The sequence below is a fragment of the Monodelphis domestica genome, chromosome 1 (genome assembly GCF_027887165.1).
Source record: "Monodelphis domestica isolate mMonDom1 chromosome 1, mMonDom1.pri, whole genome shotgun sequence".
Taxonomy (NCBI): domain Eukaryota; kingdom Metazoa; phylum Chordata; class Mammalia; order Didelphimorphia; family Didelphidae; genus Monodelphis; species Monodelphis domestica.
In genome coordinates, this window is record NC_077227.1 from 555,256,273 (window position 1) to 555,278,815 (window position 22,543).

Below are 22,543 nucleotides of genomic sequence, written 5' to 3' on the forward strand. Positions count from 1 at the left end.
AAGCTCTGATTTCCTGACACCCCGTAAAACAGATGTAACCCAAATCTCTGTAGTTTCTAGCCCTTTAAAGGGGAGTATCTTGCTCCTAGAAGTCCATTTTTCCATTTTTCTTTTTTTTTAAGGTCCTTTCTGAGCACCACATGCATTCAGCATTAGCTTAATTGGGAAATAGGACACTAGGGAGAGCAGCAGCAAGATCTCTCCACAGCGTGTGATGTCCACCCAAGCCTTTTGCCCTCCCAGACCAACTCAGTGAAACTGCTCCCTGCCCAAGTGGAAGCAAGGGGCCACGGGCTTTTTACCCCAAGGCGGCGAGGGGAGACATGGGGGTACAACTCTTCCCAGGCTCTTAGCTAAAATTCAGGCTGTACCCTGAGAGTGGTTTTACCTACAAGGAAGTGTGTTTTCTATTGCCTGAAGTAAAAAAAAAAAACCTTTGCCTTTTCTTGTTTTTTTTAACCACCTCTTTGGCCTCAGGCTAAGGCATTTGCCTACCTCCATTCAAAGGCTAGTAAATTAGGGAGTGTTTCCACCCACCCCATTTTTTCCCTTCCTGAATCTTTAGAACACCCCACCCTCCAGCCCTGTGAGACCCTAACCCATAGTCAGTACATATTAAAGTAGCACCACCTGCAGACAGGAAGTAGAACTGTAGTTAATTTAATAATTAAATTTAAAAATAAATTGGTGACCCAGGATGTTGCTGGAAAGCATGGCCCACATTTTAAAAGTGCAGCTTCTCTTCTATCTTAGACAGCTCCTGTTCCCAGAGAAATTACCAAGTTAAACATGGCTCACAATTTCAGAATATCTTTGTACCATTCCTGGATGTACTTGTACTGATAGTGACATGGGCACTGTACCCCAGAAACCCAGGCGAACTATTATCAGGGGAACTCCCTTGTTTTTTTTCTGACTCTGAGCCTAAAAACACCCAATGACCCCTCTAGGATCCTGAGATGACTACCTTCCTTTGATCGTCCTCTAGATGGACAGAAAGATGCACCTTCAAGCCACACCTTTCTGTTTGTCCTCTGAAACTAAGGAATCTTTATGTCCCCAAGCAGACCCCAGTATGATCACCCCACCTCATGCCTGAGTGACTAACTGTTGTGAAAAATGTATAAAAACCCCAGAACTGATGTCATCTGGGGGACAGCCTCTCCATCCATGCTGTCCCCATGGGGGAACAGCCTTTCCTTTCATGCTGTCCTCCCAAGGAACTGCTCCCCATCTTGCTGTTCTACCTTGCTATCCTCCTGGCCACTCTCAACATTACTTTCTAAATTAACAAATCTCTTTTTGTTTTTAAGCTAAGTTTTGGAGTCATTACATGCTTGCAAAAGGCACCCTTCCCGAACCCCAAAAAGGCTATCCTTCCTGCCCATAACAATAGGATACCTTGCAGTTTATCCATTCCTCACCAAGGAAAAAAAAATGGAAAGATAGCTTGATTCGTAATAAGTCTCAGAAGGAAAATCCACCTCCTTATCCCCCCTTACCACTTAAGCCTACCCAGTTTCTGCCTCACCTTGCCCACCCTTGCTCTTGCTTTGGATCAACTTCTCCCCCTGCCTCCCCTGCCTCCTCTCCTTTTCCTTCTCCCCACCCTTATATTCCCTAATGGCCTCCTCCTTTCTTCAGCCCCTACTCAATCTCACTTTGCCCTGCCTTTTCCTACCCTGGTCCAGCCCTCACCCCCTCCCCTGCTCGACCCATCTCTCCTGGTGTGTGGACTAAATTTGAAGATCTAAAGCAGAAACATGATGAAAACCCCTCTCAGTTAGTTTCTGGATAGGCTTGTTGAGCTGGGAGGCTCCAGGAAAAGAGATGCTAGACAAATCAGGAACCAATTTATAAAAAACACTTATAAGGTGGTTAAAAACTAGTTTAAGACTAACTGCCCAAACTGTGTTAATGTGGATCTTGAGGAATTAAGAAGAGTGACAGTTTACATTTTCAATGGACATGATAAGAAGATGATGATAACAGTGACAATGGAGACTTTAAGGAAGGAAATATATGAAAAATATATAAGAAAAAATATATAGAAGAAAAAGCAAATCAAAGAGAAGCCATAGTCCCTTTGCAGCAATTCTGTAAAGATTAAAATTTAGGGGAGAAGGGGAGACTGAGGCAGGTAGAAATTAGTTTCTCTCTGCAAGGAGTATTATATTTTTTTAGAGGTTTATTGAAGATTAAGGATTAAAGAAAATACAGGATAAGAAACACGTGTCCAGGCCATAGAGTGGCCTAGACACAACCTCACCTACATTATGAAAAAAGCCAGGCCTGCCCCAAAATGGAAGTCCAAGAGCGAGAAAACGCCCTTCAAAAGCCTTTGAATCAGCTGAAATACCTTCTCGATCCAGGTGAGATTACAAGGCATTCTGGGGAAGTGGAGCAAAGGCTTGTGGGGATTGTAGTCCTGTATTCGAGTCTATTTTTTACAATTCACAAATCAACCACTAATGTGTTACTTTTATAGAAAAAGAGGTCATGTAATGATAAACTGTAGGAAATGGAATCAGGTATATAGAAATATAAACAACATAAATAATAACAATAATAGAAACTCATATAGAAATAATAATTTGAATGAGGCAAATCATGACTCACTCCAAAACACCCAAAATGGGGAACTGGAAGACACCAACTGTGGCTCATTGAATAATTATTTATTCTCCTGTGTATATGAGGATTTTGCAGATTTTGAAGGAATATAGGTCACTATAAACTGTGCAATAGCCTCACATAACTGATATTTCTATTAAAAATTTTATCTACTTCATTTGGACAATAAAATATATTCTCACTTTATTCTTTCTGGTCTAGTCTTCTCAAGCTATATTGCAAAAAAAAAAATGAGCTAAGGACAAAAAATGCTAAGGACAAAACCAAAACAAAACCAAAAGAGCATATGACCATAGCCTTAAGCTTGGAACAGAAATGATCAATTAAAGGTCATCTGATATGTCTGATTAATTTTACATATGAGAAAATTGAGTCCCAGAGAGGTTAAATGATTTTCCCATTGTCAAATAAATGATAGTGTGAAGATGCAAACTTCGGTACTATAAACACTACTATAAATCTAAAACTTTCTTCCTGTTACCTATATTGCTGGTGAGAGGAAGATGAACAACACAGTACTACTTTAGTGGATTGTATGCTCATTAGTATTCCACATGTCTACCAAAGAAGCTAATGGACATATAAAAACTGGAGCATATTCAGAAAAGGAAGAAATGACTGGTGAGAGGATTGGAGACCAGGCCATATGATTTTCAAACTGTTTGAAAGAAGTAGGGATGTATATGCTCTAAAGAAAACGTGAGTCAAGGACACAGGCATTATAACAGTGAGGTATTTGAAGGACATCAAAAGAAATAATAATTTGATGCATTTCCTCTTCTCAGAAAGGATAACTAGGAGTAATGAGTAAATGTTACAAAAGGACAAATTTGTTGTCATTGTTGTTCAATTGTTTCAGTCATGTTCAACTCTTCATGACACCCATATCAACTTTTCATGGCAAAGATAATAGAGTGGTTTGCCATTTCCTTCTCCAGCTCACATTAGAGAAAAAGATCTGAGGCAAATAGGGTTAAGTGACTTACCCAGGATCACACAGCAAATAAATGGCTGAAGTCAGATTTGAATTCAAGAAGATGTCTTCTTGCTTCCAGAACTGGCACTCTATCTATTGGGCAACCTAGATGTAAATTTAAATTTGAAGTAATGAAATTAAATCTATACAAAAGTAGGATGGATTTGAGTGATAGTCTTTCAAGCTGAGAGATCACTTGTTGGGGTTTTGAAAAGGAAATTCCTGATCAGGAATAGATTGGGTTAGATAACCTCTTAGATCTCTAACTATTCTGAGACTCTATGATTTTATGATTTTACAAATAAGGAAATTGGAGGGGACACAAAAATAAAAGTAAAATAATATTTGCCCTCATGGGACTTATATAAGCAACATAAACATAGATAGACAAATAAAACAAAATTCATTTGAGGAAAACAAGAACATTATGAACTGGAGAAAAAATAATGTTTTCCTCCTAAGATGAGACTTGGAGGAAGATAATGATTCAGAAAAGCAGAGATGAAGAAAGAATGCATTGCAGGTACTCTTTGAATGAATGGAGGAGAAAGATGGAAGGTCTAATTCAAGAAACAGTATTGCATTTCAGTTTAACCAGAACACAGGCTTCAAATCACATTCTCTTTTCCATTATTTCAGTCTGATTTTCCCATAGAAACACTATTAGTAGTTTTGTGTTCTTGACCAGCACCTGATATTCAACATATTTTTATAGAAATGTCCACAAACACCCCATTCATTCATCTAAAAATTATAAACTGAGGGGGTACATTTAGCAAGACGTTAGAGTGAATGCTCTTAAGAAACCCCAGATCCCCACTTCTTCCCTCCTCAATAGCTTTATCAAAAATGCCAAAGGGGGAAAAAATAAAGGAGAAGCTTAATAAAAAAATTTTAATCACAAAAAAGGAAAGGTAACATTCAAAATAATAAGCATATAAACAAAATGTGCCAATTTAATGAACAATTCTGTATTGAATGAAGTTGAGACAAAGTTACCAGAAGGAAAAATAATTAAACTCAACAATGGCACCACTAATGAATCTGAGACAAGGCTTATCAATGTGGATAATAACTAGCTGCACAAAGAAATTAAATTGCAAAAAAAAGAATATGACAAAAATGATAAAATTCAACAATTAGGGATCTACCCCAAATCCTAAAGACCTTTCTCACTTTCTTAACATAAGATGCCAGTGGAGCATTCTGGCTATCCACTTGTCTTCCCTAACTCTCTCCTTGTGACCAATCCATCTTCTCTTCCTATCATATAAATCTGTAATGACATCTTTTCCTCTCATTTGAAGATATTTATTTCTTTCACATGATGCACCTTGTTTACATCTCCTATGCACCTTTCCTTTGCCCTCTGTGTGGGAATCATTTCTAATTTTTTGGAAAATAAAACAGAATCAATCATAATATGATATGAGAAGACATATGACATGATCCACAATAAAAGAAAGGTACAAAATAATGATGTACATGCTAACTACAACTATATAAATGGTAACAAGAATAGCAAGAAATTCCAGCTATATACATAGAAGCGAAATTCAAAAGCGGACACAAAAACAATTGTATCTTGATACCACCTTGTTAAAATTAAGATGCACATTTTTAAACAAACTATAATAGACTTCTGAAATTTCATCTCTACCAGACATGTTAGCACTTAACACGGAAAATAACACTGATGAATGTGTTACACAAGTAAGATGGACAAGAGGAGCCAAGAGAAAATTGCAATACAGGGTGTCCTTTGAATCCAAAGAAGGTCTAAGAGGGAACCATGCATGTCTAGAAGTGGCCAATTATCCTGGGTTGTAGCTAGCTTCTGAATTTGAGGCCTCCTCCTTCTTTTGGTGTAGGAGGGTGAAGAGGGCAGATTTGCAGTGGAGTCTAGAGGAATAAAGTAGTCTGGCATGTGCATAGTGTGTGCTTTGATTCAAATATTGCTATGCTTTCCTTTATTATTTGGTTGTTGTTTGTCCTTTATATTCAAAAACCAATTGATTTGTGCAAGAATTGGATTTAAGGGAGGCAGAGCTGCATAGTCACTAGCCTCACTCTCCCAGAGTCACTGAAATCCAGTGGCAAGGCAAAAGTCAGGATGAATGGCAATGGCCCAGGAAGCAGTGGATGACCTTGACATCTTCTATGTCTGACCAAGTTTAAGCACTCCACTAAGCACTTTGATTAAGAGTTTTGTAAACATAAAAGTGATTCAATGAGACATACCTAGAAGGGACAGAAAAGGAGTATATCAAACAAGTGAAAGGTAGAGCTGAGAGATTTATTTGATAAGGCACACCCCTAGACACAGATATCATCAATCAATCAGCCAACCAATAAGCATTTATTAAGTGCCTTTCATGTACCAGTTACTGCACTAAGTGGGTTTACACTTGCACACACACACACACACACACATACACACACACACACACACACACACACACACACACTCCATACCCTGGAGAGGTAAAATGAGTTGTCCAAGGCTGTATTTCTTCCTTGGCTCTATTTCTTATCTCCTTCTAGTCTCCATCTTTTTTTCTGCCTTGCCTAATTAAACTGTATCCTCAGTCTCCCTCCTTTATAATTTTCAGCATGTTTAAGCCAGCTGCCAGAGAAATCCCAGAGCAAAGCTATAGAGGGCAAGTTCTATCGAGCCAAACAGAGGATTTACTTTAATAAGCCCAAAGTTTATTTAAAATAACAATCACTTCAGAATTAAACTAAAAATGAGATGATCAACTAATTTGCTACTTCACTAAAATGTAGGAAAACAAAGGTCTTTAGCCATAATGTTTCAGAGGTTAAGACAAAATATATCATAGTCAGTATGGTACATTTTTTAACACCTTCCTTCTGTCTTAGAATAAATACTAAGACCTGGTTCCAAAATAGAAAAGCAATAAGGGCTAAATAATTGGGGTAAAGTGACACATTTACAAAGTGTCTGAAGCCAGACTTTGACCCAGAACCTCCTGTATCCAGACCTGGCCCTCTATCCACTGAGTCACCCAGATGCCCCTAGTATTATACACCTTAAAACATCTACAGTTTTAAACTAAATAGAATGAAATGCTTTATAAATATTTCTTATATCATTCTTCTTAGTTTCTATCAGCATATTTTCTCCTAAGAGCCATAATCAATTACTTCTTCATCAGTATTGTTTTTTATCATCCCATGGTGTCCAAAAGATCTATATTATTCTATCTTTATGTTTTTTAGTATTCTCTTAGAACATAGGATTTTCTTTTTGAATTTTCATTGATATCATTATTATTTAAACAACATGCACTTATGTTGCTGAAGAATATGCCAAGGCAAATCAAATGCTTATAGCAAAGTATCATTATAAATAGATGAACTTCAAATATTTATTGAGTTAAATTTGATATGAACTGAAATTTTTACTTAGAAGAATTAAGTTTCTCACATGTCTTTTCCAATTGGAGAAAAGGGGGAATTATTTATACAAAACCATAACCTCTGAGTGATTAAGGTACATTAGAGATCACCTAGAAGTTCTTAACTCTGGGGAGGGGAGGAAATGAAAGGGATTTTTATATTTATTTTTAAAATATTTTGATAACTGTCATTCAATATAATTATTTTCCCTTATAATCAAAAGTAATTGTTTTTAACATTAAGATCATTCCAAAATGAAACCCTATTCTCCAGATTTCTCATTTTAGAAATAATGAAGCTGAATCCCCATAAAGGCAAAGTGTTTTACCCAAGGTTACAAATCTAGAAGTGACAGAACCAAGACTGAAATTTGGTTCTCATCATTCCCAGTTCAATTATCCTGCCACTTTACCACAATCCTTCTCTTCTACTTCTTGTCTGCTAAAAATTTGTGAAGCCTTACTCCAAAAGCCAACTGTCAAACCTTCTAGAGAAAAGTAGGTCACTATTAAAGTAAATAAGCACTAATTGCTCATTTTAAATACTAGTAAGGGAAATAACATTATTGCTTTAATCCAGAGTTAGTGATATCTATAACTACCATAGACCATTTTACTTATACAACACAAGAATTATAAACATAGAATACCATTAAAGAATAAAACCATTCCACTCCTTTGCCAATAGAGACTTCCTGCAATTGTAATGTCTCTTCTACCTTCCTCTTTGTCTTAGGCTTTTCCCACCATTCTCATAAGAATCACCAGTATCCCTGCTCAGTCCCCACCAAAACCAACAAATCCAAAATTCAAGTTTCTGGAACACAGTCTTGAAATGTTTTAGGATATCAAAATAACTCAGGAATGGTAGTATTATTTTGACTACTTGAGATATATATATATGTATATATCAAATTAATTAATGACAGCTCATTCTTAAATACTTCAAGGATCTACAATTTCATTCATGGAAGTACTCTTTCCACCAGCACCTACTTCAACTACTCTCTATGATTTGGAAAATAATCTTTAAGAACAACTGTGGTCAGATGGCACATTACCCTGTGGCCAATCTGGTAATGATTATGTTATGTTGGTTCCTGAATGATAGTTATAATACATTGTTTCCATTGATGTAGTTGGCAATCAAGTCCCAGGGGGAAAAAAGAGAGAAGCAAAACTGGAAGAGATCCCATGGGCATCTTCAACTTAACATATACTTGCAAAAATATTGGAATGGTTTCCCATTTCCTTCTCCACTTCATTTTTCACTTCTGGCTTCACCTTTGCTTCCTATAATCCATAATTTCCTTTAAGACTCAATTTATATCACTTCCTACTAGAACCCTTTCCATATTTTCCCAGTTATTTATGTTCTTTTCATTTCCACTTTTTGTGTATTTACTTATCTTTTTATGTATCTTAAACCTCAAGAAAATATAAGCTACTTGAAGGCAAGAACTATTTTTCTTTTTTTCAGATTATGTATCAGTGCAATTTTTAATTATTTTCTGACATTTTTCAAACCATGTTCTCTCTTTCCCTCTCTCTTCTCCCTCTTCCCTAAGATGACAGATAATACAATATAGACTATACATATGCTATCATATATTGCACATTTCCGTGTTCATAATATTGTGAAACAAGACACATAATGCTTACACTAGAGAAAAATTCATGAAGGAAATAAAGTGAAGAATGGTATGCTTCAAAATGCAACATCCGTTAGTTCCTTCTATGTTAATGGATAGTCTTTTTCATATGAGTCCTTGGAGTTGTTCTGGATCCATGCATTAATAATGATAATTCACAGTTGATCATCAAACACTATTATTGTTACTATGTACAATATTCTCTATTTCTGCTCATTTCACATTGCATCACTTCATATGTCTTTCCAGTTTTATTTTTTTGGGGGGGCACTATAGGGGAGATTGTCCTGTTCATCATTTTTCATGATATAACAGTATTACACTACAATCCACAACTTGTTCAGTCATTGCCCCAATTGAGAGATATCCATTCAGTTCCCACTACAAAATAAAAAACAAAAGCTGCTATTTTGGTATTTTGGTCCAAGCATATCCTTTCCCACTATCTTAAGACTCTGAGCTACAGACCTAATAGTGGAATCTAGGTCAAAGAGCATACAGTTTTATGGCCCCTTGGACATGGTTTCAAATTGCTCTCCAGATGGTTGTTTCAATTCACAGTTCTCCCAAGTTTCCCACATATCCTCCAACATTTATCATCTTCCTATTTGTCATATTATCTAGCCCAATAGGAGTGAAATAGTACCTCAAAGTTGTTGGGTTTTTTGAATTTTTCTAATTAATAGATTTGGAGCATTTTTTCATATGAATAAAGATAGTTTTAATGTCTGCATCTGAAATTTCCTATTCATTTCCCTTGACTACTTGTCAATTGGACAATTATACATTTGATAAAGGAGAATTTGTCAAAGACCCTTGCTTTTATAGACTTTCCCCCCATTTGCTATTTACCTCCTAAACTTGGTAGCATTGGTTTTGTTTATGAAAAACCTTTTTTAATGTGGTCAAAGTTTAATAAGGTCAAAGTTATCTATTTTATATCTTTTAATATCTTGTAATATTTTCTATGTCTTGTTTGGACATAAATTCTTCCCTTATCCATAGATCTGACAAACAATCTTGTGCTCCTCTAATTAGTTTTATGATATCTCCTTTTATTTCTAAATCATGTATCTATTTTGACTTTACTTTGGTATATGGTGTGAGATAATGGTCTGTGCCTAGTTTCTATCACATTCTTTTCCAATTTTCCCAACAGTTTTTGTCAAATACTGGCAAGAAATAGTTTTCATATATTTTGTTTTAGACTATGCCAGTTCCCTATTCAATAAATTCCAGAAGCATGGTATTGCCTCTAGAATAAAATATAAAGCCTTCTACTGAGCATTTGAAGTACTTAACAATCTGGCTCCAACCTGCCTTTCCAGCCTTATTCTTTATTCCTTTTCTTGCACTTTATATCTACAAACCAGCCATTTTGTCATCCTTTGGCATGGCACTCCATCTCCCATTTCCATGACTTTGTGCTATCTCTCCCCCATGCCTGAAATTCGCTCTCTCCTCTTCTCTACCTCTTAAAATCTTTTGTTTACTTCTGAATTCAGTGATGGTGCCACCTTCTACATGAATCCTATCCTGAACCACATTATCTTTTATCATAATATCTTACGTATAGAAGGTATTTAGTAGATATCTGTTGAATTGAATGGCTAAGCCCTGGATACCTCCACTCTATCAGTGAGGCATCAGCAAACAACTTTACAGCAGATAATTTAACTTAATTATGAATTGATAAGCAGCTAGGTTGCACAGTAGATAGAGATTAGGCCCTTGAGTTCAAGTCCAGCCTCAGACATTTATTAGCTTTGTGACCCAAGGCAAATCACTTAGCCCTTTTTACCTCAGTTCCTCATCTGTAAAAATAGCTGGAGAAGGAAATGGCAAACCACCGCAGTATCTTTGCCAAGAAAACTACAAATGGGGTCACCTCAGAACATCACTGGAAAAAAAAAAAACTAAATAAAACAATAACAAAGATTCTTCGTAGACCAGCCCTAAGAAAAGCACCATCTACATCTTTGTTTCCTTGGGAAAATAGATCCAAAATTTGAAACAACCACCTAACAACTGAGGCATCAGCATATGGTTTAAAGGGTACTAGACTGAATAGCAAACAAGAGAATATGAGTTCTTCCTAGTTCTGACTCTAAAATCTCTGTTCTTTTCTGGGCCTCAGTTACCTCCATAGTAAAATGAAAATAATAATATTTACATGACTTTTCTTATTTGGATGTATATAGAAAGAAATATGTTAACCTTAAAATCTAATGGGTTTAACAAAAAAAAATTATAAGATGAAAACTAACTATAATTCGAACCAGAATATTCTTTGGAAACTGGTATATCACAGTACTCACTGGCTTATCAGGACTAATGACCAACAAATGTGACAGTCCTACTACAGAATCAAAGAAAGCCTCTGGGGCAATCAAAGTCAACCAAAGACTTAGTCAAAGCTGATGTCATGGTCTTGATTTTTAAATAAATATTAAACGTGATTCTTCTCTTCTTTCCAGAAAATGAGTAACAAACAAGAGTTGAAGGAAAACAAACTAAGCCTAATTTAGTTGATTGCAGAGACCTCAGTTTAGTTGTGCTTTTTTAAACTACCTCTCTCCATCAGGTACCATACCCTAAATGTGTTTAAGAAAGTGATATAGAAAGACTCATTCAGAGACTTTGAAGCTAATAAGGGCATTAGGGACCCCCTTATTTTACATAAAAGGAAATGTGCCAAGAAAAGTTAGTGATTTGCCCAGGGACACACAGCTAGTAGGAAATAAAGCTAATCTAAGTCTCCTAACCCCTAACAGTGCAGTTGTTTGTATATTTGTTTGGGGGAATATTGTGTGAGATTTAAAAGGATGTATAAATTATAGAGAAGTAGAAATTCAGAAAAGGAAATCTTCATGTGTAATCAAAACATTCATGGAAGATGTTCAGATTAAGCTAAGCAGTTTCATTTACTGAAAATCAATAAGATTTCATGGTTACTAATAAGATTTGAAAAGGCCACTGGAAAGGACACACAAATTAATGTGGATGATTTTAAAACAGCTCTAACTAAAATACTGCTCATCTTTCTGACCTTGTCAAAGGTCATACCAGCAGATTGTGAATTCTGTTAAGTCCTGTGCAGAATCATAACCTGGGGGGGGGGTGTTCAGTTCAGTTTTTGCCCTACTGAAAGGTAGGCTACATTCATAATTTTGTGTCAAAATTAATCCTGTTTTTTAAATACTATGCAAATCAGGAATTTTGAATGATGGTGAAGTTTGGAGTAAATCTCATCTAACTACAGAAAGACCAAGACAGAGAAACAGCAAAAATTAAGATACTTTACCATTTTTCATAGATTTATCAAAGAGACCATTCTCCAGTCCACTTCACTCTCTTCTACTCACACTCTTTCAGGGGTAGACACAAGCAGAAGCATAGGCAGACAAAGCCAAAGCTGCTTCAATGACCTAGGTTCTCAACTCACTCTCTCTCTCTCTCTCTCTCTCTCTCTCTCTCTCTCTCTCTCTCTCTCTCTCTCTCTCTCTCTCTCTCTTCTTTGTATGAGTCTCTCTGCCTCTCTCTGAACCTCTGTCTATCTTTCATCATTCTTCCTTTCCTGGCTAAGGTTGATGGTATCACTTTGGACTACAATTCCTGGAAGTCCAACTAATAGTCTTCAAAATCTATCTGCCTGATGTATAGCTCACTTTTTCCTTCCTCCCATGCCTAAACTAGTACCTCACTCTCAAACTCATACATGAGGACCCTTATTCCCTGGTCAAGGGTTCCCTCTCCTTTCTTCTCCAAGGTAAGGCAGACACACAGTGGTCCCAGAGTATATTCCCCCACCTCCAACCTCAAGAGGAGCACCAGGGAAGCCTCTGATCTTACTTGAAATTTTTTTCTAAATATAACACTGCCAATGTGATAAGCCTTCAAATACTTTCCTATAAATTAATTATATATTTAGCATCTTAGCAAAAATTAGAAAAATTCATTACCACATCTCATGATAAATTTTGTTATGGTTGTTTTGTGTGTGTGTTTGTGTTGTTTTGTCAGAGTAAGTCATAAAGATAATATACTGATAATATCTTAAGTATAGAAGGCTTATGCACACAATAGATCCTTAAGGCACTGAAGGATCACTAATGATCACTTCAAGCAATTAAATTAAAGTAATGGTATAACACAGAACATTTTTTAAAAGGGGGAGGGATGAAGAAATAGAAGAGGAAAATAAATGAACAGACCATAAAAAAAAATAAAAGGACCCAGTCACCTAGGAGTACTGGCCTTGAAGTCAGAAAACTTCATCATGACCTTGAAGTAACTCAATTATTCTCTATGTCCTACTTCTGTTTCTCCAGACTTACCATGCCTCTATATGGGAAGCTTAACACCATGCTTAGCATATAGTGAATACTTAAAAATTGATTGATTTCTTGACTCTGAAGCTGGACAAGTCAATAATTGTTTTTAAGCAGCCTCAATTTCTTCCTCTATAAAATAAATCTAGTGACAGTAGAGATAGATGTGCCAGAGTGGATTGAAATCTGGCCTCCTAGTTAGTAAGACCTAAATTTAAATCCTCCCTAATCATATAACTATGTGAATCTAGTCACAAAATGTGAATATAATTTTATTCTTAAAGTTTCTGATGTTAAGTGATGCATCAGATGACTAACTTAATTTCTCAATGCTCTAAGGGGGGAAAAAACTAAAAGCAGAATGATAGTCTGCATTGATATAAGGAGTTTCCTAATTAGGAGTTCTCTATACCAACTCCAAATAAACAAATATTCCTGTGACTTCCTATTTTGCACATTGTCATAAGTGAGTAATATATAAGCTCCACCAGAATGGATAATATGACAAAAAAGGAAAATTATAAATGTTGGAAGAGATGTGGAAAAATGAGTGTATATGGACTTCTAGAGGTGGAGCCAAGATAGTGGATTAATCCAGAGCAGCTCTGTGCCACCATGAGAATCCTCTCCAATCAAAATGAAAATATCACCACAAAATAAATATAGGAGTGAAAGAACCAACAAGGAGACAAAGTGAAAAAACTTTCAAGAAAAGAAAAACCCAAAAGGAAGGCAGAGCACATCTGGAGCACTGGGGTGAAAGGAGAGCAGTCATTAAGAAACTGTAACAAGGAGATAAGAGCAATCCAAGAGCAAGCCACACACCCCCACACCCCACATCTGCTTGTCACCAGTTCTGAACATAAGTCTTAAGACAACATTAAGACAAAATAGTGGTTCAAGCCAACCCCTACCCCTTGAAATTTCAAACCTAGAGAAAAGTACAGAGTCCTAGCCCAGAGTAGTCTGGGTTGAAGTGGGCTGATCCTTATGGGTCCAGAGGGAAGCTAGGACTCCCAGTCTGGGCTTGGAATGAAGACATAGTTCACATTTTGGAGTGAGGTCACAGTTCACGGGGGTGCATCCCCCCACCATGCTGTTGCACAAAACTAAGGACAGAGCTCCAGAACAGGGCGATCAAGAGTGTGCCTTATTGGACCAAGTACACAGTAAGACAAAAAACTTGAGCCCAAGTCTGGTGCTAGAATTTGATTAGTCCATGACCCAATCAAGTTCAGAGTGAAATCAAAAGTTTAGACCTAAGCCTGAGAAAAGTCTTTAAGCTATCAGCATCTCAAGGGTCAATTGAATCAGAAAAAGGAGTGGGCTCACAGAACTCTCAGCTCTTAGACCATCACATGATCCCCAAGCCTACCTAAAATTAAATAGAGAAAATGAGCAAATAGCAACAACAACAACAATAAAAACACCTAACTCTAAAGAATTTTTATGGAAACAAAGAGCAAAATGCAGACACAGAAGGGGACAATAAAAGCAAAGGAAACACATACAAAGTCCAAAAGAAAAATATGGATTGGACACAAATTCTGTAAGAGATCAAAAAAGACTTCAAAAACCAATTAAGAGAGACAGAGGAAAAGTGGGAAAGAGAAATGAAAGTGATGCAAGAAGAAATGACCCAATTGAAAAAGGAGAACCAAAAATTGACAGAGGAAAATCAGGCTTTAAAAATCAGAATTAACTATCTAGAAACTAATGATTTCATGAGAAACCAAGAAACAATAAAGCAGAATCAAGGGAACAACACCAAAAAGGAGGAAAACATGAATTATCTTATTGAAAAAATTAAACTGACCTAGAAAATAGATCTAGAAGAGACAATTTGAGAATTATTGGACTACCCTAAAGTCATAATCAAGAAAAAACATTAGACATCACATTACAAGAAATTATCAAAGATAACTGCTCAGAGATTCTTGAACAAGAAAAAAAACTGAAATTGAAAGAATTTACAGATCCCCTCCAGAAAGAAATCTTCAGATGACAACTTCCAGGAATGTAACTAACTAAGTTCAAGAGCCACTAAGTCAAGGAGAAAATACTTCAAACAGTCGGAAAGAAAGTATTTAAATATCATGGAGTTATAATTAGTATCACATAGGACCTAGCGGCTTCTACATTAAATGAATGAAAGGCATGGAATATAATATTCAGGAAGGCAAAAGATTTGAGTTTGTAACCCAGAGTCACCTATCCAGTAAAACTGAGTATATTCTTTCAGGGTGGGGGAAATGGGCATTCAATAAGTAAAATATTTCCAAGCATTCCTGAGAAATAAGCAAGACCTAAACAAAAAATCTGAAGTCCAAACAGGAGACACCAGAGAATTCCAAAAAGGTAAATAAGAAAGAGAAAATTTAAAGGACTCATTAAGGTAAAAATATTTATGTTTACATGAAAAGAGAATACCTGTAATTCTCAAAAATTACTCTTAGTAGTAGAGAAGAGAGAAGGAATTTACTCAGAAAGAGGGTAGGGAAGTAAGCTGATTATGATAATATGGTGTTTATAATAATATAAGATGATATGTATGTAAATGTGATGATATGAAACAATATGTGTATATGACATGTATGCATAAGAATGATATGTAAAAAAATCAAGGGATGAAAGAGAGGGTTGCACTGAGAGAAAAGGGAAGGGAGAGGTAGAATGGGGTAAATTAGACAGCATAAAGAAGTATGAAAAAAACATTATAGAGAGGGGAGGATAAGGGTGGTGGCAGGCAGCAGAGAGAAAGGGAATAGAGCAGGATCTAAAGGGGATAATTTTGTGGAGGGCAATATACAGTTAGTAATCATAACACTGAATGTGAATGGGATGAACTCACCAATAAAATGAAAGCAGATAGCAGAGTGGAATAAAAAACCAGAATTCTACTATATGTTGTTTATATGAAACACATTTGAGGCAGGCTGGCACACACAGATTAAAAGTAAAAGGCTGGAGCAGAATCTATATGCATCATCTAAAGTTAAAAATCAGGAATAGCTATCATGATACTAGACAAAGCTAAAATAGAAATTGATCTGATTAATAGAGATAAGGAAAGAAATTACATCTTGCTAAAGGGTACTATAAACAATAAATTAATATCATTACTAAACATTTATGCATCAAATGGTATAACGTCTAGATTTCTAAAGGAAAAATTAAAGGAGCTCAAGGAAGAAATAGATAGCAAGACCATACTGGTCGGTAATCTCAACCAGATAAATCAAACTAAAAAATAAATAAGAAAAAAAGGTAAAGGAAGTGAATGAAATGCTAGAAAAATTAGAGTTAATAGATATCTGGAGAAAATTGAACAGGGATTCTTCTCAGCAGCACATGGTACATATACAAAGATCAACCATGTACTAAAACATATAAATATTGCAATAAATTCAGAAAAGCATATATAAGAAATTAAATGGAGGTTTTATATTAAATATGAAAATTCTAAAGTAATACTGTAGTTGCCAATTTAAAGATATCATAATTTATGTCAAAAATGACTTTTAGTAGCTTTATTTACAATGAAGTAGAAAGAGTGAAAAATGGAAAAGGTAGCTAAAGACACAGATTTTTAACAAGCCTATTAGTTATTCTCAAGTGAAGTGAGGCTCGGATCCACAGGGGCTTCCCCACATCTTGTGGTATCTTCAGTTAGAATTCTACCAATTCAGCCTTCTTCAAAGCCAGAGAAGGGATCTCCAGAACCAAACTCTCCAGAAGTCAAAAAAGGAAAGTCAGCTACTCACCCATTCAAGACAAACTCCAAAGGAGAAGACCAAAGGCCAAGTCCCAAGGCCAAGTCCTCCAACACCAAAGTCCAAAGAATAAGGTCCAGGAGCAGTCCTCCAGGAAGCAGACCAAGAGCCAAAGTTCAAGGTCTAAGGTCAAAGATCCCCTCAACAGGAAGTTCAGGATTTTTTATAGTCTTTTTTTCCACATCACTTCCTGTCCCTTCCTCCACCTTATAGGAACCAATTACAGTCTTTCAATTTGCCCAGCAAAGCCCAGGGGCAGGTCAGTAGCTCTGGAGTTGTCACCTACTTTAGTAAGTGACTTACAAATTCTCTTACTTAGTGTTAAGCAGGGGTATTTAAGCTTTTGACTCATTAATTTAAAAATTGCTGATTGATAGACAAAGAAATTTTATTCACTCTTCACAGAATAATAATAAATGCAACTTTTTCAGATCATAATGGGATAAAAATTATAATTAACAAAGCTCCATAGAAAGGCAACAAAAACTAAATAACCTAATTCTTCAAAACTGGTGGGTCAAAAAAGAAATCATAGAAACAATAATGGACTTCATTAAAGAGGATGACAATGAAGGGACTTATATCAAAATCTATGGGATACAGCTAAAGCAGTACTCAGGGTCAAATTTATATCTCTGAGTGCCAAACCAACAAAATAGAGAGGGATGAGATCAATGAATTGGACTTGTAACTTAAAAAATAAGAAAAAGGACAAATTAAAAACTCCCAAATAAAAACTAAATTGGAAATCCTTAAAATTAAAGAAGAAATTAATATAATTGAAAGTAAAGAACTATTGAACTAATAAATAAGAATAAGAACTGGTACTTTGAAACGAGAAATAAAAATAGAATAAGCACGGGTTAATCTAATAAGAAAAGAAGGGAATCAAAGTAATAGTATCAAAGATGAAAAGGGTAATCTCACATCTAATGAAGAGGAGATTAAGGTAATTATTAAGAACTATTTTGCTCAATTATATGGCACTAAATATAACAATCTAGGCGAAATGGGTGAACATTTACAAAAATATAAATTGCCTAGATTAACAAAAGAGGAAATAAAATATTTAAATAATCCCACTCCAGAAAAAAGAAATTGAACAAGCCATCAAGGAAATATCTAAGAAAAAAAAAAACAGGGCCAGATGTATTCACAAGTGAAATCTATCAAACATTTAAAGAAAGCCAATCCCAATACTATACAAATATTTGGAAAAACCAGTAAAGAAGGAGTCTTACAAATTCTTTTTATGACACAAATATGGTACTGATTCTAAAGCCAGGCAGACCAAAAAACTAAGAAGTAAAACTATAGACCAATCTCCTTAATGAACATAGATGCAAAAATCTTAAATAAAATATTAGCAAAAATACTACAGCAAGTTACCACAAGGATTATTCACTGTGACCAGGTGGGATTTATACCAGGAATGCAAGGATGGTTTAATATTAGGAAAACCATCCACATAATTGACCATATCAATAATCAAACCAACAGAAATTGCATGATTATCTCAATAGATACAGAAAAAGCCTTTGGCCAAATACAATACCCATTCCTATTGAAAATACCAGAAAGTACAGGAATAGATGAGCCTTTCCTCAAAATAAAGACAGTATATATATTTAAAACCGTGAGCAAGCATCGTCTGCAATAGTGATAACGTAGAGGCCTTCCCAGTAAGATCAAGAGTGAAGCAAGGATGCCCATTATCACCTCTATTATTTAACATTGTACTAGAAATGCTAGCAGTAGCAATTAGAGAAGAAAAAGAAAATTGAAGGGATTAAAGTATGTTATGAGAAGACTAAATTATCACTCTTTCCAGATGATATGATGGTGTACTTAAAGAATCTGAGAAAATTAACTAAAAAGCTAATGGAAATAATTAACAATTTCAGCTAAGTTGCAGGATACAAAATAAACCCACATAAATCATCAGCATTCCTATACATTTTCAACACAACTCAGCAGCAAGAGTTAGAAAGAGAAATTACATTTAAAATTACCCTAGACAATATAAAATATTTTCCAAGACAAACATAAGAATATATTGCTCATTGGTAGGATGAGCTAATATAATAAAAATAACACTCTTACCCAATTTTATTTATTTGTTCGGTGCCATACCTATCAAACTACCAAGAAACTTTTTTTATTGAATTGAAAAAAAATTATAACAAAGTTCATCTAGAAGAACAAAAGATCAAGAATGTCAAGGGAAATCATAGGGAAAAAATGTGAAGAATGGAGGTTTAGCAGTCAAAACAATATGGTACTGACTAAGAGACAGATGGTTGGATTGACGGAATAGACTGGGGTAAATGGCCTCAGCAAACCAAAGATCCCGACTTTGGGGACAAGAACTCACTATTTGACAAAAACTGCTGGGAAAATTGAAAAATAGTTTTGGAAAAATTAGGTTTAGATAACCAGCTTACAGCCTATGCCAAGATAAATTTAGAATGGGTAAATGACATAAATATAAATAGTGAAATAACAAATTAGGTGAACATAGAATAATATACCTGTCAGATATATGAGAAAGAAAGGAATTTAATACCAAGCAAGTGATAGAGAACATTATAAAATGCAAAATAAATTATTTTGATTATGTTAACTTAAAAAGGGTTTACTGTAAATCTTGAAATCTCTCTGACTTGTGAATGTTAAAAAATTTCCATATTGAGGAATCCTCCATTGGAACAAATTCCCTACTGGAAAACATTCCCCATTTTGATGTGAGAACTTGCCAGGATCAGAAATGGGAGGACCTCTACTCCACCTGTACTTAAGACTGCTTTAGGGGAGAAAACTCCTTGCTAAACAATGAAAGTACTTGGACCCATGCTTATAATAAGGCAAGGAGTTCTTTGAGCCATGCCTGTTTTTTTAGAATTGATACAATGGGATGCTAGGTACCTAAAAGGGTCAGACAAGTTTTCTCTTAATGAGATTAATCGACTCACCTGTGGTTTTCTCTGGTTCAGACTTACTGAGGAGATTAGTCTACTTAGCAGGAATTCATATGGGCTGTCCTTTTAGAAAACATCTACGGTGATTGGTAGATGGAAGAACTTAGGGGAGGTGACATAGGAAAAAACCCCTATATAAGAAAAGGAATCTCTTGAGCAAGGGATCCTTGGAGGCTTGGATGCTTGGAGATCCTGAAAGCCTTGGAACTAGGATCCTTGAAGGGAATCCTTTTGGAGAAAGCTCTTATGAGGATCACTTGGGAAGAATCTCTTGAAAGAGGCTCTGGAGAAGGGAAGCTCTTGGAGGACAATCTCTAAGGAAGTCTCGCTGGAGCTCCTCTGAGAGGACTCTGTCCCTCTGGAGGCTCTGGAGAGAGGCCCTTTGAAACTGTCTCTGGCTGGATCTCTCTTTGAGGATGACTCTGGCTGGATCTCTCTCTGGTGAAATCAGCTGAGATGGAGCTGGCCTGGTGTCACTAGAATCCTTGATTAGACAGACCTTGTGGTGAGTGATAAAAGACTAACTGATTGATCTCTCTCTTAAGACTCAGGTCTAGGCCATGTTGGCTTACGGCCCTTCATACTTATTTCCTTTCTCTCTCTCTCTCTCTCTCTCTCTCTCTCTCTCTCTCTCTCTCTCTCTCTCTCTCTCTCTCTCTCTCTCTCTCTCTCTCTCTCTTTCTCTCTCTTTCTTTGATTACTCATTGTATTATTAATTAAATTCTCTATAAAACCCAATTGACTTGGGCATATTCATGACTGGGAATATATTCCCTGGCAACCACCTTATATTTGATTTAAAAACCAAGACACTGTAGTGAAACATATTTTCTGGGGTCAAATTTACTCACCCTCTCTTATATCTAGCATAATTTGTATCTTCCACCATTTTAACTCACTACAGTTACAACATCAACCATTTTAATTATAACATTACACAAACAAAAACAATGCAACCAAAATTAGAAGAAAAGCAACAAACTGGGGAAAAATTTATGACAAAACTCTCTGACAAAGGTTTAATTTCCCAAATATATAAGGAACTAAGACAAATTTCCAAAAAATCCAGTAATTCCCCAATTGACAAATGGTCAAGGGATATGAATAGGCAGTTTTCAGATGAAGAAATCAAAATTACCAATAATCACATGAAAACATGTTCCAAATCCCTCCAGATTAGAGAAATACAAATTAAAATTAAGCTGAGGTACCACTTCTCACTTAGCAGATTCACCAATATCGTTGCAAAGTAAAGTGATAAATGTTGGAGGGGATGTGGCAAAATTGGGACACTAATACACTGCTGATGGAGTTGTGAATTGATCCAACCATTCTAGAGGCCAATTTGGAATTATACTCAAAGGGCTTTAAAAGAATGCCTACCCTGTGACCCAGCCATACCACTGCTGGGTTTATACCCCAAAGACATAATAAGAAAAAATACTTGTATAAAAATATTTATAGCCACATTCTAAAAAAATTGGAAAACAAGGGGGTGCCCATCAGTTGGGGAATGGCTGAACAAAATGTGGTATCTGATGGGGATGGAATACTATTGTGCCAAATGGAATGATGATCTTGAGTATTTCTGTGTGAATTGGAAAAACATCCAGTAATTGATGCTGAGCAAAAGGAGCAGAACCAGGAGAATATTGTACACATTATGTCACAATCAAATGTAATAGCCTTTTCTACTAGCAGCAATGCGATGACCCAGGACAATGCAGAGGAACTTTGGAAAAGGCCACTATCCACAAGAAGAGAAAGAACTGTGGGAACAGAAATGCAGAAGAAAAACATATGATTGATTACATGGTTCAATGGGAATATGATTGGGGTTTTGACATTAAAAGATCACTCTACTGCCAATATGAATAACATGGAAATAGGTTTTGAAAAATGATCCATGTATAACCTGGTGGGGTTGCTTGTTAGCTCCAGGAAGGGGGGGAGGAAGAGGGGTGGGAGAAATCATGAATAATGTAACAATGGAAAAATATTCTAAATAAATTATTTTTTAAATGGGTATACTAATACACTGTTGGTGGAGCTGTGAACTGATGCAACCATTTTGGAGAACAATTTTAAATCATGCCCAAAGGGCCATAAAAGTGGGCATACCCTTGATCCAGTAATACCACTACAAGATCTATATCCCAAAGAGAGCAAAGGGAAGGGAAAGGAACTATTTGTATAAAATATTTATAGCTGCTCTTTTTGTGGTGGCAAAGAGCTGGAAACTAAAGGGATGTCCATCAATTAGGGAATGGCTAAATATACTATGGTATATGATTGCAATAGAATAATATTGTGTCATAAGAAATGATTAACAAGATGATCACAAAAAAATACCTGGAAATACATATGAAATGATGCAAAGTGAAATGAGCAGAAAGGGGGAAAGGTTTCATTTGGTAACAGCAATAAACTATCTTAACCAACTGTGAATGACTTAATTATTATCAGAAATGCAAGGATCCAGGACAATTCTAAGGGACTCATGATGAGAAAGGCTATTTACCACTATAGAAGGAACTGATGAAGTCTGAATCCAGATGGAAACATACCATTTTTCATTTCATCCATGAATTTTTCTCTGGTGTAAGTGATATATATCTTCTTTTACAACATGACAAACATGGAAATATGTACTAAATAATAACACATCTACAACCTATATCATATTTCCTACCATTTGTGAGAGGGAAGGAGAAAAAGTGAGTCACAAAAAAAGTCAGAAAAATGATGACTAAAAATTGTACTTATGTAATCTGGAA